At 37.3% G+C, this 19,065-nt stretch overlaps 1 pseudogene; it reads left to right on the forward strand.

The window, feature by feature from the left end:
• Window positions 1–17,089: 17,089 nt before the first annotated feature.
• Window positions 17,090–17,883, forward strand: LOC148008874 (hsp70 nucleotide exchange factor fes1-like; annotated as a pseudogene).
• The last annotated feature ends 1,182 nt before the right edge of the window (window positions 17,884–19,065 follow it).

Here is a 19,065-nt window from a genome sequence, read left to right on the forward strand (position 1 = left end):
AAAAACATATTGTTTGTCGTAACGTAGACCAAATAGAAAACAATGAAGGTTGTGATGTTCAAGATCGTGAGGCGTATCTTAATCAGCATGTCCCGTGTCCTTGCTCTCAATGTAAGTTGGCAATTAGACAAAAACGTTGATTGTCTATAGAACATGAACGATGCTTCGAAGAGTTTCAATTGGAGATCATTGATCAAACAATCTTAGACTTTAAGCAAACGGTAAGAAAAGTGTATATCAATCATACATTGTATTCGTAAACTAATCGAATATCATATACAAAAACATTGGAAGTGGTCGTAAAATTTATTACAGGGAGGTGACATCTCATCCCAAGGAGGAGTGCACCTTTTGCAGCCAATTAGAATAGTTTGTGGGTGTTTGATGGATGGAGTGCCTGAGATAATCCACCACTTGAAAGGCACTACCGAGTCTATACCGTTAATGCTAGATGAGACAGGTAGCCTTAACTTTCCTACAACCTTGGAGCCTAAGATGGAGGCAATGATTGATGCATTGATGCCCATGGATGCTGAGACATCTGATCCACTTGGATATAAAGAATCCATATAATTATGTGATGGGTGTCGAGTATATTGCCTAAAGACACTGCTTGCACTCCTAAGTGTGCAAGCAAAATACGGGTGGAGCGATGCGAGTGTGACGGAGTTGTTCAGGTACCTTCTACGTACACTTCATTGATTTTTTATCAAGGTGATTTTTTATGATTTCTTTTCAGGTTGTTAAAGTATCATATATTACCACTTGCAAATACCATGCCTGAGTCTCGTTATGATGTGCGACATGTTTTACGAAAGCTTGGCATGGACTACAACAATATCCATGCATGCGTCAATGATTGTATGTTGTCTCAAGGAGAATACAAGACTATGGAGACATGTTCAAAGTGTGGTGCTTACAGGTATCGACAGGACTTACAAGGGAAAACCGTCCCTCACAAAGTTCTTAGACACTTTCCACTTATCCCTTGTATACATCACATGCTTCATACGTCAGGCTTGGACAGCTTGATAATGTGGCATGCACAGAATAGATCCACAGATGGAGTCCAATGAATATCAGCATATTCACGTGCATGGAACCACATTGAGTCTATATTTCTAGGCTTTGCACGAGAGCCAAGGAATCTTCGGCTCGGTCTTGCTATGGATGGCGTGAACCCATTCGGTCTTTGCTCAACTTCTTACAATGTGTGGCTTGTAGTCCTTGTTAAGTACAACATCCCACCATGGATTTCTACAAAGAAAGGACACTTGATCCTTAGCTTGCTCATTCTTGGCCACTACAAAGTCAAGAATATGGACGTCCATCTTCATCCATTAGTCGATGAGCTTAAGATTTTGTGAGAGGAGAGGGTTGCCGTGGAAGATATGAGCAAGCGCGATGGTCAATGGTCTGCCAATATACAAGCCATTCTCATGTGGACCATGCATGACTTTCTGGGATTTGGGGAGTGCTCGGGTAAGTAGGCTTCAATTCTCATTGGTAATATCTATCATAGCTCGTTCAAGTTTGTATTTACAAGATAGAGGTGTTGGGACAGGTTTGGTTATCTTAGGTTATCATGCATGTCCATTATGTGGGCCACAATTAGACTCTTGAAGGTCATGAACCATGAAGAAGATGGTATATCAAGGACATGCTGCTTTCTTGTCGGAGGGTCATGAACTGAGGGAAGGTTTTCTTGGATGACCTCCAACGCACAAATGAATGCCCAAAGTTGGTACGAGCTGAAAATGGTCCACATGGAGTCACATCCAAACGGAATGCGACCATTCTTAGTTTTCTACAAGTTTTCGTATTGCACCCACTTACAGATCAACCACTTGTTGGATCCCATGCATATTTTCAAGAATGTGGATAGCTTACTATGCGAACACATCACAAGAAAGAGAGACACTGTAGGGGCATGAATGGATTTGAAGGAGGTAGGCAAGATGGAGGTGCTTTGGCCGGCAGTCGAGTGCTGATGGTCGCTTGGAACTACCTCACACTCGTTGGATTTTGTCCACTAAAGAAGAGTGCTTTGTGAAGCAAATTATTAGGTCTATCCGCACTATGACGGGTATGATACGTTATCTTAGATCCACGTTTTCTAAAGACGACTAATTATCAGGGCAAAAATCCCATGATTGACATAAGATATGTCAGGTTTGTACTATGAATGAATTGTAAGTGTCCTATATATTTTGCTATTTGGAGTATAGTCATTGTTTGTAATGCTTCTTCATTTGTGGCAGTTTGTACTACCAATTGTGATTGCAGGACGCCTTACTCCAGAAATATGCGGGACAATTTACAGGTTGTCAAATTTAGTGCAATGGATCTCATAGAAGGAAATCAAGACATCCTCTATTGAATCCATAAGGCAAAGAGCAATGGAGATAGTCTGTCTCTTTGAGAAGTACCTGCCCATGAGCATGCTTACGATACAAACTCCCTTCTTGGTGCATCTTGTAGATGTAGTGGAGATTTCTGGGCCTATCCATATGCGATGGATGTTCTTCTTGGAGTGCTTCATGAAAACCTTGAAAGGCTTTGTGTGACAACGAGCTCAACCCAGAAGGTAGCATGGTTGAAGGTTGGTTGGTGTCTAGGGTGTTAGTGTATATTTCATAGTGGCTCCCAATGGTGGATTCAAACAAGAGTATGCTATGGTCACTGAAGGACGATGATAGATTGATCGAAGATATGGTGGTTGGAAATGGGGTAGAGAAAAGGATTGATGCTGTGATGGAGGAGAAAGTAAATTGTTTTTGTATGTTGTACCATTCCTCCATGGAGACATGGCTCACTAGGTACGAGCAAGCCAAGAAAGATTGGAAGGAAGCATTATCCGAATTTCAATGTAGTACATGCCATTGACCGATTCAATATCTTGAGGGCATGGAGAAGATGTCATGGTTTATGTCAATGTGATAGTTAGATGGAGCTTTGATCGCAGCCTCTCACGAAGGGTTGGAGATCTCAACTGAGGAGTGGGAATTCTCGAGGGGATGTAGTTCAAAGGTGACCATATGTTTTATAAGCTATCGTATCTAGATTTTATATGTGAAATAATTAACAGTTTCAATGTATAGTACAAAATATACAGTGCGTTGTGGTCACGTGGATGACATTTCTATGTGGAGCGTATTGAAAAAACGTGCTCCACAATGGATTGTGGTATCATGGAAAAGTTCGAGCAAGAGAGCCGACGGCGAGCCATGGATCCAAATACCATTATAGATGAGATGGAGTGAGTATTTTGGGAACTTGCAAAGTATTATCATAGTGGATTACTGTAGCTTCTCCATGATCCTATTCGATGTGTAGTGGTTCAAAATGGTACTGGAAGGAGCCGGGGCAACTATTCGATGAGATCCATCTAGATTTCTTGAAATAGATTTCAAAAAAAGATAGATGGATTTGCATGTCACATTTGTATTGTCAGCCCATTGTGAACAAGTGTATGAACTCATGTGTTTTTAAATTTTATTACAACATGGTATATTTCATAAATGTTAAATCTGTCTTGTATGGGATTTTGAACATGTAATTTTCTATCTAAACCCTCGACAACCTCGATGGTGGTATTTTGTACCTTCAGCTCCCTAAAGTGCGAGAGTATATGATGAAAGAAATGCTCCTAGCATAGATGATGACAATATGTAGATAGAGGGGTTGATATTGCAAAGGGTCGAGCCCACCCAAAGCTTAGAGCATGTAGAGGAGACATAATCGGGTAACAATGATGGAAAGATAGGAGGCCAAGAATTCTTTGAGAACGAGGTGGACTCATTCTTTTGTGGTGATCTTTCTATCGACCTTTCAATGTATGCAGAGTTGTGTACACAAATTGGATGTTGTATGCATACGTAGCGAGCGTTGGAAGGTCCCCAAGAACAAAAAACTCTACTTTAAGCTCAAAAATCAAGAGAACAGACTTGCACGACATGAAGCAAAAAGACCAATTAGGTACAATCTCCTTTCATGCCCTATGTTTGCTTTAGCTTTTACAATTTATTCATCTCCAAGCTAAAAAATAGCCCAATTTTACAATTAGTATGCTTTAGCTTTTGTGTTTGCTTTTGTCCAAATAAAGAATAAAGCGGTTGGGGAGCAGCCCAAAAGTCGGGCAGTGTGCCCAAATATAATATCCAATAATGAATATTTAAACTGTGTGCCCATACACATACAAAATAATAGATATATGTCAAACACTTCAATAAATAAACGCACCTAAATAAATATTAGCGCCACGATGCGCACCCATAAAAAATGATAATTTCTTCTAAATAATTTGAATACATGCTATCGCCCAGTGCTTCCCATTGCCACCGCCGCCTGCTCTACACATGAACTGAAGCATTTACAATTGTTAGAAAATAATAAAATTAAATCGATAAAAGTGAATACCTAACAGTCTTCAGTTACAAAATAAATAAATAGGTTGGAACTCTGTCCTAACCTTAATTTAATACGAGTGCACACTCTAAACTCATAAACGTCCATTAATTTAAATATCTATTTTGTGGAATCACCCGCTATGGAATCACCCACTTACACATTAAATTAACGTGACGTCTGAAAAGGATAGGCGTTCTTGTTAACTTTTCACACAAAGAATCCACCTTGTGTACGAGCCCTGAAAAATAAGTATAGTTTTATGGAATCCACTGCAAAACCTCATGCAATCCACTGTGGTCTCATGGAATCCATAGTGGAATATGCCTCTTGGCATCATACCCCTGGGGTGGGATAGCAATTGTCCTCAATTGCTATTAGCTCAATGTGGAGCAAGTAGTGAGGCGTAAGCACTTAGGTCACGAGCGTGCATCCATTGGGCCTCTTCAACATGATGATTTTTTAAACTTTAATAAATATCTAGAATATCTATGACCAGTTCTAGTGGTCATATAATCATTGTCTAAAATAGTTTTGGGATCAAGGATTTCAGTTTCTTCTTCTAACAAAGGAGGGTTTTCATAGACAGGGTGGACATGTAATTGGCCTTTAAATGGTCGTAACAAACTGATATGAAAAGTATTGTGGATTTTCCAGTGTTGTGGTAATTCTAATTTAAATGCATTGTCATTGATTTTGTGAATGATTTTGAAAGGTCCATAAAATCTAGGAGCTAACTTTACTATACGATGTTTCTCAACACTTAGTAATATTCTCTTTTCAATGCATAGCCAAACATAATCATGAGCTGTGAAACTCATAGCTTTTCTTTTCTTGTTAGCTTGTTTTGTGTATGATTGTTGGGCTTTCGCAATCATGTCTTTGACTTCAACAAAAATAGTAGCATGCATATTGGTAATATCATCATCAACTTTAATTTTGTTTGACAATGAGATAATGGGCGTAGGTAATCTATATCCATAAATGATTTCAAAATGTGCTTTTAGTTTAGTTGTATGTGGGGTGTTATTATATGCAAACTGAAGTAGATGCAAGTGTGTATCCCATATTTGTGGTTTTGAAATTGTGTATGCACGCAAAAGATCCAAAATTGTACTGTTTGTAGCTTTTGTTTGCCCATTTGTTTTAGGATGAAATGCAGATAAAAAATCAATATTTGTACCTAAATTAGCAAACAAAGTAGTCCAAAAACTATTGCAGAATCTAAAATCACGATTTGAAATAATAACTTTTGGCAAACCATAGTTAGTGAATTTTTTTTTTCAAAAATAATTGAGCAGCTTGAGATACAGTTAACGTTTTCTTGCATGGAATGAAATATGCTTGTTTGCTAAACCGATCTACAATAGTCCAAATCATATCATGATTAGCTTGAGTGTTAGGTAAACCAGTAATAAAATCCATTGAAATATGTTCCCATGGTCGTTCTAGAATTGGTAAAGGCATTAACAAACCATATTGCTTACCATGGTGTCACTTAACTCTTTGAAAAATTAAACATTCAGATACAAAGTTAGAAACATCAAACTCCATTTGTGGCCAGTAAAAATCTTCAACCAATGTACGTAAAGTGGAATCTATGGCCTTGATATGGGGGATAATGAATTTCGTTCAATACAAATGATCTAAATGGAACAGTTACACATAACCTTTTCTTATAAAATATAAATCCATCAGAATAAGACAATGAATCTATTGAAATCCAGTTATTTACAACTATTTTATTCCAATAAGCTTGAAAACGGGGGTCTTGATCATAGGTATCTTTCATAGGGATAAGGGAATCAAAAGATATCATATAGATATTATGAATAGTTGGTCTTCTACTCAAGGCATCGGCAACAACATTTTCTTTGTGGCTGACCAAGGAGATGTTTGATACTTTGTTGGTTAGTTTTGATCATGAATTTAAATTCCATCAAATAGTGTTTCCATTGTCGTAAAGCTTGTACTATAGCTAGCAATTTCTTATCATAGGTAGAATACTTGAGTTCAGAGGGTTTAAGTTTGTAGCTAGAGTAGGCTATGGGATGTGAATCTTGCATAAGGACAGCTCCTATTCCAGATCCACTAGCATTAGTGACTACTAGGAAGAATGGTCTATTAAAGTCAGGGAGTTGCAATACAAGAGCATGTGTTAAGACATGTTTCAGTAAATCAAAGGACTTTTATTGATTTTCAGACCAATGATACACAATACCTTTCTTTAATAATTTTGTCAAAGGTAATGCAAGCAATGATACATTTCTCATAAATTTTCTGTAAAAGCTAGCAAGACCTGAGAAAGAATGCAATTCATGCACATTTTTAGGTATCTGCCAATTCAAAATTGCTTCTATCTTTTTAGGATCAACTTTAATACCTTCAAATGAAACAATATGTCTTAATTATTCAATGTGGGTTTGAAAAAATTCACTCTTTTCAGGATTAGCATATAATTGATTTTCTTTCGATGATTTGAAAACTAAGGATAAATGTTCATAATGCTCGTTCTCATTTTTACTAAAAACCAATATGCCATCAAAGAAAACAATGACACAATGTTGATGCTTCAAAAATATGCGATTCATTATACGACTGAATGTGGCTGGTGCATTAGTTAAACCAAAAGGCATCACAATGAATTCATAATGTCCAAATTGAGTCCTAAATGCAGTTTTGAAAATATCAGATGTGTCTAGTCGTACTTGATGGTATCCAGATTTAAGATCTATTTTACCAAATATTGTAGCCCCTTGTAGTTTATCCATGAGGTCGTCTATGTAGGGATTGGATATCTATTCTTGACAGTGATATTATTTAGGGTACGATAATCAATGCACATCCTATAGGTGTTATTTTTCTTCTTGACTAACAGGATAGGTGCACCAAAAGGAGAACTACTAGGCCTAGTGAGACCTCGGGTTAATAATTCTTCAACTTGGTTTTGAATTTCTTTTTGTTCAATTTGATTATGTCGATAAGGTGCTTTACATGGTGGTTAAGAACCTAGAATTAAGTATATTTTATGATCTTCAGGACATGTAGGTGGTAAACCAGGTGGTAAGTCAGCACCAAAACAATCTTTAAATTGTGAAAGAAATTGTGCGTGCCTAGGATGTATCTGATTTTCCTTAACTTCAATTTCATTCACCCATATTAAGTAGGATTTGCTACCTTTTCTTAATGCACATTTAGCCTGTGTATGACTAAGCAATGGAAAATTATCAAGGGTGTGCATACCATGCAATACGATTTGTTTTACATTAGAATGAATCTTCATTGAATGTGTGGAATGATCTATATCGGGATTATATTGATGACGGCAAGGCATTCCTAAGATAATGTCACTAGATTGCAAAGGCATAACTAAGAAATTTCTGCACTCAACATAATCACCAATTTTAATTTCTAAGTCATGCTCTTTTTGTATTCCATTGTATCTAGTGCCTAAGAATGCAGCCTTGATGCGATAATGAGTCGAAACAGTATGTAAATTTAATTCTTTGACCAATTTTGTAGAAATAAAATCGTGTGTACTCTCATCATCATGTAAAACAATATTTTCTCTACCATGCACAAGACATTTCATCATTAACAAAGAATGGGGATTTGGCATACCTGGTAAAGTATCTGAAGTAGTACCGATATCGTCATCGTCTTTTGTGAAATCTAGCATTTCTTCATGGTCTTCATCTTCAATCGCTCCCAAGTAGTTGATGTGAACAATTGGCTTTTTGGATTGACAATTCACAGCTAGATGTCCAGGTTGATGGCATTTATAGCAGACTATGGATTTGGATTTGGAAACATTATTGGTAATAGCGGGGAGTTTTGGAATGCTAGGATTTGGATGGAAAGATGGCTTAGGATTTGGATTTGTGTTTGTTGGTAAAGCAGGGGGTCATGTCCAAGATTTACAGAATGAAAATGGAACAAAGCGGTTTCAAAAGTTAGAATTGAATTGCTTTGTACCGAAGTTGCCATTATTTGAGAATTGTTGTGGTCACTTCTCTCATTCTCAAATTTTGTCTTCAGCATCATATCCAAGGAAATCACATCCTTAAGAGTTGTTGGCTTGAACATGTTCACTTCCTCATAGAAGTGACCAAGCAAACCAGACATAACCTTGTGCTTATGGGTCACCTCAGGTACATCTTCGAGCATTCGAAGTTGCAATAAGGCATTTCAGAAACACTCAGTATATTGTGAAATAGGCTCCTGAACTCTTTGTTGCAGAATATCCCACTGTTTGATTGCTTTTTCGTGGAATTGAGGTGAAAGAAAATTCTGTAAAAATTTCTTTTGAAAAGTCTCCCAAGTAGTAGGACAATCAATGCTTTTGTGGACAACAGTCCACCATAGCGATACTCTGTCCACTAAATGATTAGTGACATACTTGAGTTTTTCTTTTTCGACATATTGTTCTTCATGGAAATAATCATCAAACTGACTAATAAAAGTGAGAACAACCTTTCCATCGCGTAACCCATTAAAAGTACAGAATTTGAAATTTCTTTTACTTAACTTGGCTTATTTCCAGATAGATTATATTTTCGGATAGATTGTGCTTTAAGTGTTGCATTGATTGTATGCCGTATAACATCTTCAGGTTGCAGTCCATCTTGATCGGCAGTAGATCATTAAAGAGTGGCCAATTGAGCTTGCAAAGTTTGACGTGCTCTTCATTCCTCTTGAAGCTGCATCATAATTAGGTCCAATTTTTGCTCCATTGTTGGTTTCGGTAAATCGCCTTCGGCTATAAAATCTTCCATATTTTGATCAGTCATCCTGTAAAATTTCAAACAACCTATTTTGATCAGTCTCATAAATTTCAAACAACCTCACACACTTGAAATCTTGTTAGCAGGATGAGTGTAGCTCAAAGTTTGGTTTATAAGTCTTGCTCTCTTTAAAAAAAAAAGGCTTTTAGCGATATTTCTTCTTTGCAGATACAGAAGTTGCTAAAATCCTTCTTTGATGAATTCTTTGCCCGTGAAGACTGCCTTTAGCAATCTACTTGTTGCTGGAAATTATCTCTATCAAAGCGTGGGTGTGAATAGAGGCTTGCAAGGAAGTGTAAAATCGATTCGAGAGTATGACAATAAGAACATCCATCAAGGAAGAGATTTAGAAAGGTAAGGTCTTTAAGCTTTAAAGCTTAGCCTTTAACTTAAGCTTTTTAATTAAAAGCTTTAACTGATCGTTTGCCACCACATAGGTTGAAAGGATGTGGTCACCGAATTTGATGCCATATAAGACATGCTGTCAGTGCGATTATTGGAATTGATGGGATTCAACTTTTTAATAAAGCATATTAATCTTTTAATCTCAAATTCACTTATCTCTCTTCTCTAAGAAAAACATCTTGATGAAAGAGCTTGGGAAGTAGTCCTCCGCCGTCAGAGACTGGTCCTTTGCATTCGAACAGTACAGTAGGGGGTTCTTCATTGCCAGGAACATGCTCGTATTGATGGATTGTCGCGAGATTGATTGCAGATCCCCTTCGTTCCAGGAGCTTTGCCTTCACCTGAGATGGTAAGTGATTGGAAGCCCTTGATCTTAGCTTCGCTCTAATACTACTAGTGCACAAATCGGATTTTGTATGCGTACATAGCGAGCATCAGAAGGTCCCCAAGAACAAAGAACTCTACTTTAAGCTCAAAAATCAAGAGAATAAACTTGCACGACATGAAGTAAAAAGACCAATTGGGTACAATCTCCCCCCATGCCCTGTGTGAGCGCTCCACAAAGCATGTATTTAATAATTTATTCATCTCCAAGCTAAAAAATGGTCCAATTTTACAATTAGTATGCTTTAGCTTTTGTGTTTGCTTTTTGTCCAAATAAAGAATAAAGCGGTTGGGCAGTCCAAAAGTCGGGCAGTGTCCAAATACAATGTCTAATAATGAATATTTAACCGTGCGCCCATGGGCATACAAAATAATAGATACATGTCAAGCACTTCAATAAATAAATGCGCCTAAATAAATAACCACGCCTAAGACACACTCCCATAAAAAATGATAATTTCTTCTAAATAACTTGAATACACGCTATCACCTAGTGCTTCCTATAGCTAGCGTCACCTGCTCTACACATCAATTGAAGCATTGACAATTGTTAGAAAATAATAAAATTAAACCGACAAAAGTGAATACCTAGTAATCTTTAGCTACAAAAAAAATAAATAAGTTGGAACTCTGTCCTAACCTTAATTTAATACGAGTGTGCACTCTAAACTCAAAGCGTCCATTAATTTAAATATGTATTTTGTGGAATCACCTGCTATGGAATCACCCACTTACACATTAAATTAAGATAGCACCCGAAAAGGACAGGTGTCCCCATCAACTTTTCGCACAAAGAATCCACCTTGTGTACAAGCCTCAACAACTAAATATAGTTTTATGGAATCCATCGCAAAACCTCACCGAATCCATCGTGGTCTCACGGCATCCACCGTGGAATATGCCTCCTGGCATCAAGTTGTGTTAGCAGATTGACATGGAACCATAGGCTACGTCATACTTGGAGCATCCACCTACTCAATTCGTTGATGAATCGCTTATAAGGATACTCTAGAATATGTATTTTAAGTAAGATCATTTTTTAAAGAGTTATATTACCGTGCTTTGCTTGAATCTTTATATTGATTATGCTAACATCAATTTTTGTCTGTGCAGGTGACCTTTGTGGATATTTAGATAGCACCATGAGTCGAGGGATGAGTGACAAGGAGCTGTAGGAGATCTTCACGCGTATGTCTCTAGATCAGATGGCTCAATTCAAAGATATGGCGGACCAGGAAACTGTCTCGGACACCATGAGGCCTTTTCATTAGATATACTTCGGCACGCTCTGATGCTTTGGTTTCCAGTAGACGAGGTTGACGCTCCAAACTTGGGCCAGAGGACAGAGAGAGTGGTTCTGGGGGATGTTGCAGAGATGTGGATGTAGTGATCCTGCAATCGAATCGAGATACATGTGCTATTCCTCGCTTTCATGCAGGTTTGAGAGAGGGTGGCTTAGGTGGTTGTTGTGGAGATATCAACACAGTGTCTCCGCCTTGTCGTTCTGTTGGAGTTGCATCACATGTGGGATTTATCACACCTATGGGGATATCTACTCCAGTCATTCCAGCTTTTTCTCAGCTGTCCGTAAGTGGCATCCCTATGGGTGCTCCTCGGAGAGATACCACCCCCATGGGTATACCAAATGTACATGGGTCTCTAAGATATACCCAAGAGTGCGGTCACAGGTGGGAGAGGACACATCTTAGACATATCCTAGAGGGGTATGGATATCTTATAGATGATAGAATAGGAGCCGCCATCATGAATGGTGAGGGGAGGAGGGTGATGACTCGTATGAGAGAGTTGTGCCACCAAGTTTTTTGGAACAATGTCTTGTATCATTGGAAAAACATACCAGAGGAGAGCAAGGATTACATAGTAGCATCCTTGTACAAGGAGTTTCTGATACCCACCATAGCAGACACATTTCCCATAGGCTGGATGATGGAGTGCATGCGTGCATACATGTCACACAGACGATCAGATGCACACAAGGCACTTAAGAGTGGGGCCTCAAAGCCCGAGTAGCTAGATGTAGATGTATGGCATTGACTCAGGGAGGAGCCTTCAGATTCTCCAGGACATTGGAGACAACAACGTGAGGTAGTGAGGGCACAAGGGGCAGGAGTGGTCCATCATCTTGGAAGTGGTGGCCACAGGACTTATCTGGAGGACTTTGTAAGTTTTTCTTTTGTTCTTCTCACTTATTTTTTTGCAATATCGCTGGTATTGACAATCGTGTTTCTAACAGCTGTATTTTGTTTTCTTTGCAGCACTCCATTACAAACCGTGATCTCACTGGCCTAGAGACTCGATATGCAGAGAGACACGGTCTCACTCCATTGATGGATAGATTGTATGCATGCGGTGACCTAGTAAGTCACTCATCTTTCTTGTACATAGTTACTAATTTAATTAAAATGCACTATTGTATAGTGGGATGATGTGTATTTATTTCTTTTTTTGCAGAGTCTGTTTGATGCTCTTTTGTGGCGGAATGAGCTTTCAGATATGGCGAGGATCTATAGCTCGCACTACTTGGATCCGTGGAGCGCACATCCTCTTCTTTTTTGGTCCTGTGATTTATGTAGGCATTTTCTATGCACTATGTTATTATCATCCTTTGTATCTTGCCATGATTCCATGAGAACTTTCATTAAGCGGTCTTGTATTTATTTTATGTATCAGTCTTGTGGATTTAAGTACGCTTTCCTTTCATTTTGACGACGATTGTACACTTTACTGTAATCCTTTTATATGGCCCAAATACATCACATAGTGCTACAAGTTGCCTTGCCACAATTGTTTTTCTCTGTAACAGTTGCTAGTAGCATCGCAAATTTACCCGTATGCGTCGCTATTATCGTTGCAGTTTACATTGCAAACCATCGCTGTTGGCATTTGTATTTTCGTTGCAAATGCGACTCAAATAACAACGAAAATAGCGATGCCAATAGTGACAATTCTATGGCGTTGCTAATACTGACATGTTTAGTGAAGACGGGGTACTTTTTTTGGTGAACATTTTTGTCGCTTTGAATGTCGATATGAGGCCTATATCTTGTAGTGGCAAAGAAATTGATTTTTTTTGGAATACCTATAGTTTGGATGAGTCAACATTTTATATGGCTTGTAATTCATCGTTGCCTTGTAGTCCACATTTTCTCCAATCATTTTGAGTATCTGGATGACTATATTCATAGTTCATATAACAAAGTTATGGTAAAAAAAAGTTGCAAAGAGGCTTAAGACTTGCAAAAAAATGAAGATAGGGAAAAGCAAAAACTAGGCATAAAAAGCAAGAGCCTAAGTTTTTAGCATGGAAAGTAAGGCAATGAACTATATAAGATGCACATATTGATGTATGAAGATGTCAACATTAAGAGAGCTATCTTATACAAAGATCTTGTGGATTGAAGTGATTCTACTACTTGATGGGTGCCTTTAACCTAGAAAATCTTGCTCTCAAGAGTACTAAATTTGGATAACTTTTCATGAAGAGATACCTATTGCTTGCATGTGTTAAAAAGCAATGTATCTTTTCATTGTATTGCTGTAGCAATTAGATTAGATGTGGCATTGTGTGGCCAAGCTATCATCTTGATAGAGTTTTCTTCAAGAATTTATCCAATGTCTTTTGTTTTCATCTCGATCCTTTCACCTCTCCTATCTTGTCCCTTGAACCCCTGTAGTTAGTGGCTTGATACGTATCCCCTTGACAACATGAGTTAGAATGTAAATATGATCAATTGAAAATACAAAGTAGGAAGCTCTAGAGTTGGAAAAGGTTGAGTTGTTTTTTCAATGGATCAAGCTTGCATTGCAGTTGAGCCTTGTTAGAGGATGAAATCATGAAACAAAGAATGAACATGATGCATGTTGATGTTACATAACGACTTTACCTTTAAGCAAGGTAACTGAACAACTAAGTAAGTAGCTAGTTTTTATAACAAGTCCAGTGAAAGATGATTTGATGGATGAATTAGTAAAACGTATGGGTGAGTTGCAACCGAAGCTAACAAAACTTGAAGAAAAAGGATGATCTATAAGAGTGGGGGCTCCAATTTGAGAACGATTTGTGTGTAAATGTATGTGTTGTGATAGCATGGAGCATAAGCACAGAAATTGTGAGATATATAAATATCCTTTGGAAAAATATTTGATCTTTTAAAGATGGAAAAATTTATCTATGTGAGATAAGATTATCACTTAATCCGGATTTTCAAAAGAGTGGATTGTAAAAAGTAGTTGATGACATGGCTGTGAAAAATATGTGTTGTAGCTAAAGATACAAACTTTGATTTAGAGATTGAAAAAGATCCTAGAAGCGTATCTATGCTTGGAATGAAACACTTAATTCAAATTTTTGAAAGAGTGGATTGTAAAAACTAGTTAATGACATGGCTATGAAATGAATATGTTCATGTACTTGAAGACAAAAACTTTGGTTTACAAATTGAAAAATATCCTAAAAGCATATATATGTTTGGCAAGAAAATGGAACTTTGGACACATGCCATACATATTGTAGTGAAAGGGAAAATTCCTAGGGAGGATTTGATTGAGTAGCTAGGTAAATGTATTCAAGAAAAAATAGGTTGGGATGCTCTAATGGATTCTTTCTTTGTTTATGCGTATCTTGCCAAATCTTTGACATTGAGGTATCATTAAAGAAAAGAGAAAGGAAGATGATGAAAATCTAGATATATTGAAGAGGGTAGCTAAGGGGAGTGACAAATTATCCTTCACCTCTTCTCAGGCCTTCACCTAAGCATACTATGGATGATGTATTGAAGAAAAAAAGTAGAGATATGCTAAAGCCAAGGGGAAAAAACCAAGTTATAAATTGTAGTTAGATATAGAGCCTGCTGCTACTACTGACTTGAACGAAGTTCTAGAACAACATATATTGAATAGTAGAGTGGAATTTACCGTGGAAGATATTCTTAATATTGCCAAGAGAGAATTTCATGAAGAGATCATTAATATCATTAATAGAAAATGATAGTTTGTTAGGGATGGTGAAAGGGAGAAGAAGAGCGGTGCTTAAAATGCAATGATATTGAACATATAAGGTTGGTTATTAAATTTTTTTTTGTTAAGATTGAAAATGCAGAGGTTTGTAGGCATACATCAAAGGGAGTAGGTCAAATGCAGAGGTTTGTAGCCGTACATTAAAAGAAGTAGGTCAAATGCATTGTAGCAAAGAAGAGCCTATAGGTATTATACCTAAGAGCAATTATATATGAAGAAACATAGGTTATTGGAAGCTAAAGAATGGATATCAGGAATATATGATGGGCTGTCTTATGATGATATTATAATCAAAATTTTAGTGAAATTTCAGTTTTAGCAATGCTAAATTTTAGAATGAAATTTGAAAATAGCATGATATAGGTATGTTCCTTGGATATGTATCATATGATAGGAGAGTTTGTGAAGCAAGAATGCATATGCTTAGATGAAAGGGTCGGAGTAGAACTCAATACAAAGTATAAAACTGTGGATAAAGAGGTTAAACCAGCTATACTACCATTGCCTCTAGATAGTCAGGAAAAGAATGAATTGGTTTCTCATCAATGGAATTTGAGAGACCTGAAAAGAATCGGGCATTAGTTTATTGCAGAGTCTCTCACGAGACTAAAGATTGAATGTTATAATTTTCTTTCAGTACAGAGAAGTAATTTTGTATGGATATGATGTTTAGACGTGGTATAGATTTTGTATTTTAGTCACACAAGATTGGCTATTAGATCTAGATATTGTTCTACCTATGGTAATTTTTACTATTTTGCATGTATCTTGGGACTTGCAACCAATTCTAGTGCCAAAAGCTCATTTGCCTAACCTAGTTGAATTATTGAATAAAAACATGTAAGATACCACACAAGTTCAAAACAAAAGGTATTAGATTTAGTAAAATTTATAGGTTTATTTTTATAACATTTATTTTTAAATTAAATTTGAAAAAAAATCATAATTTTAGCAAAGTAAAAGGGGTCATTTTAAGGCCTTATAGCATTCGTTCAGGATATGCAGCTAGTTAATGAAGCAACCATAAGAAATGTTTGAGTAGGTCCTATTGTGGATGAATTTATTGTTGACAATCATGGACCTACAACTAGATCGACTATGGTGGACGCAAGTCAAACACATGATACATTATCAAAATGAGGAATTGTAACTCAAGTGATTTAGGTTCCAAGATAGATTAGCTTGGAGTCATAAACACAATCTTGAGTGACTCCAATTGATTTGTATCATTACATTGAAATTAGTACATACCTTTATAGCATTTTGGGTAGTACCACTCTTCTTCTGTGTACTTATGGGATTTTGGACATCTCTTCTTAGAGCTTCTAGAGCATACATCTTTGTCATATCTCTCACACAAAGCCACTTAATATGGGCAAGCATCATTTGCTATTCCCAACACCCCCCCTCAAATGATGAGTCTCTACCCTTGCTGGCTTTTGTCCCCCCTGCGTGTGAACACGGACCAAGAGACTTGCTCTTTGGTAGCCTAGTCAAGTTAAGGCTTGAAACTTTACATCTTTGGTAGAGTTTTTACATCCACTATAGGAAACAAGATCCACTATGGGAGATTCAGTATGGGAAATTCTTTGTTTGGTTGTAGTAGCGAAAAGTATTTTCTTCATGCTCCTTTGCTTTTGTCGTGCTTTTTATCCCTTTTGTTGATGTGTGGTATATGCTTTTACTGATGGGTACATGGCCTTGTCTCGACAAGCTCTCTTTGACATACATGGCATAGATCTTTGGATACATACATTTTAGGATTTTCTGAGTAGTGCAATGGCTTGTGCATATAGGATGGATACATATTTATTTGGATAGCATTGGGGTTTGGAGTACATTGAAATTGGACATTTTAGAGTGATATAGGCAAACCATTTCAAGTGTGGGAAGGTCTTACCAATCGGCTTTCAGACAATGGAAATGTCTAATCCCAATGTGGTTTCACAAGAAGATGCTAGTAGTGATTTGATCAATAGAGTATTTGCATATAACGACTCTTTTGTAAATTAGTGTGAACTGCCTATTAGAGTGAGTACACCAATGAATTCAAACACTTAACGTCTAAAAGGATGAAGGAAATCACAATGGTGATAAGCATGCATCAAGAAGTTCTTAAAGCTCAAGGTGTATCATGTGAAAATTTGCAAGGTCTTTTAGAGGAGTTGTAGACTCATGTGGAGCCTATTGATATGTCAAATGATCTGAATGCTATAGGAGGTTTGACTCCTTTGCTAAGTTACTTGAAAAATCCAAATGCTTTGATCAGAGCAAGAGCATATGAAGTTATCGCCACTATGGTGAAAAGCAACCCTCAATGTCAGCAACTTATTATGGATTGCAAGGGCTTTGAATCCATCATGTCCAATTTCATGTCAGATTCTGACCCAATAGTGCACACCAAGTCACTTGGTGCCTTATCATCTCTTCTCTGGAACAACAAACTTGGTATTGCGGCCTTTCGCTTGGCAAATGGATATGCTAGTCTTAAAGAAGCTCTTGTTTTTGAAAACCCAAGATTGCAAGTATTGCATTGTCTCTTGCATGAGAATCCTAATGACAACAGTGTTGCAACGAAGCTAGGCTTTCTCAGGTTGCTAATATCAAGTCTTGTGAACATCACTGATGCGTATATTCGCCAAGGAGCCTTATAGAATCTCATGGAGATTGCTTAGGCTAGAAAGGCCACACTAGAGGGTTTTGGTTAAAAAAATAGTGCTCAGCTTAGGCAAGCTTTGGAGTCCAAAATTGAAAAAAAATACAACTTATGACGCCTGAAGAGCTGGTTACAGTGAAGGAAGAGTGTGCATTGCTAGATTCCTTGTGGCAAGTATGTTATGATGAGCCTTCCTCTACAAGGCTATAGCACAGCTTGTTCTAGTCAATGCAAGTAGTTGAAATGGACGTTGCCTTCAAAAAATCCCAATCACCACTCCACTAAATGCTCCAACTGCAGCTGCGCAAAGGGTGTGATTGACTATGTGAGAAGCCCATCCCTAGCTCCTGGTGTAGTCGAGAGGTATTTCCTTCCTTGAGCTCCTTCACCTCGTGCAAGATAATGGATTTTGATGGCATATACAAGGAGAAAAATCAAATAGGAAGGATTTAAAGTATGCGGAGAAGAAGTAAGATGCGTCCACTAGTTATCTAGCTTAGCCATGGCTCTGATACCATGTTGACAATCATGGACCTAGAACTAGATCAAATGCATAGAAAGTATGTGTATTAAAAAGCTACTTCTAATACATGTAGCTTTCTCTCCATGTAGATCAAATGCATAGAAAGTACCCCAATATATCCATTGTACTTAAGCACGCAAAGTCATTCTACCTCAATAATAACATACCTTTGTTCTCCAAGTTCCCTTGTGGACTACAATGAAGGAGGTAAGTGTAGATAAGTGCATTCTCCCATCTCACATGGATCCATCGTGTGAGTAGACTAGGTGAGAGCTAGTTGTAGGTTGCATACATTGAAATTCTGGTCAAGACCTCAAGCTCATAAAGTGTGACATTTTGATTTCATTGCTAGGATCATGGACACTTCAATGAAGAAGCTTCTCATGTGCATCAAAACCACAGAATAGGATAGTGTACTTGCATGTGTAATCTAAACCACAAAATAGGATAGTGTACTTGCACGTTTAATCTAATTCGCGGATAGTGGGTAGATCATAGTCTTAGATTTTGTGATTAAAAATGATTATTCATCCTATTACAATAAATAATGAATGAGGTAGAGGAGTAGTAAGAGAAAAATAGCAAAGAAAATTAAAAGTAAAAAAATGAATTTTCTATTGAGTTATAATTGTATTTGGCACTTTCACCATGGAAGCCTGAGCATGGGAGCTCAAAAGATGAAAGGGAGATAGAGAGGAAGAGTTCTTCTAGATTGAGTTTATATTTCTCTTTGAAAATATAGAGAAAAATAAGAAAAAGCAAGGGAAGAGTTAGAAAAAGCATGCACTTGATTTTTGAGGCTATCCTCTTTATGAAAATTATCATTTTTATCACAAAATGGAAGACACTCTATGCTTGTTGGCCAACCA

This window comes from Lygodium microphyllum, unplaced genomic scaffold (genome assembly GCF_053477565.2).
Source record: "Lygodium microphyllum isolate KBCC unplaced genomic scaffold, Lygodium_microphyllum_v1.1.10 scaffold_54, whole genome shotgun sequence".
NCBI classification, from domain to species: domain Eukaryota; kingdom Viridiplantae; phylum Streptophyta; class Polypodiopsida; order Schizaeales; family Lygodiaceae; genus Lygodium; species Lygodium microphyllum.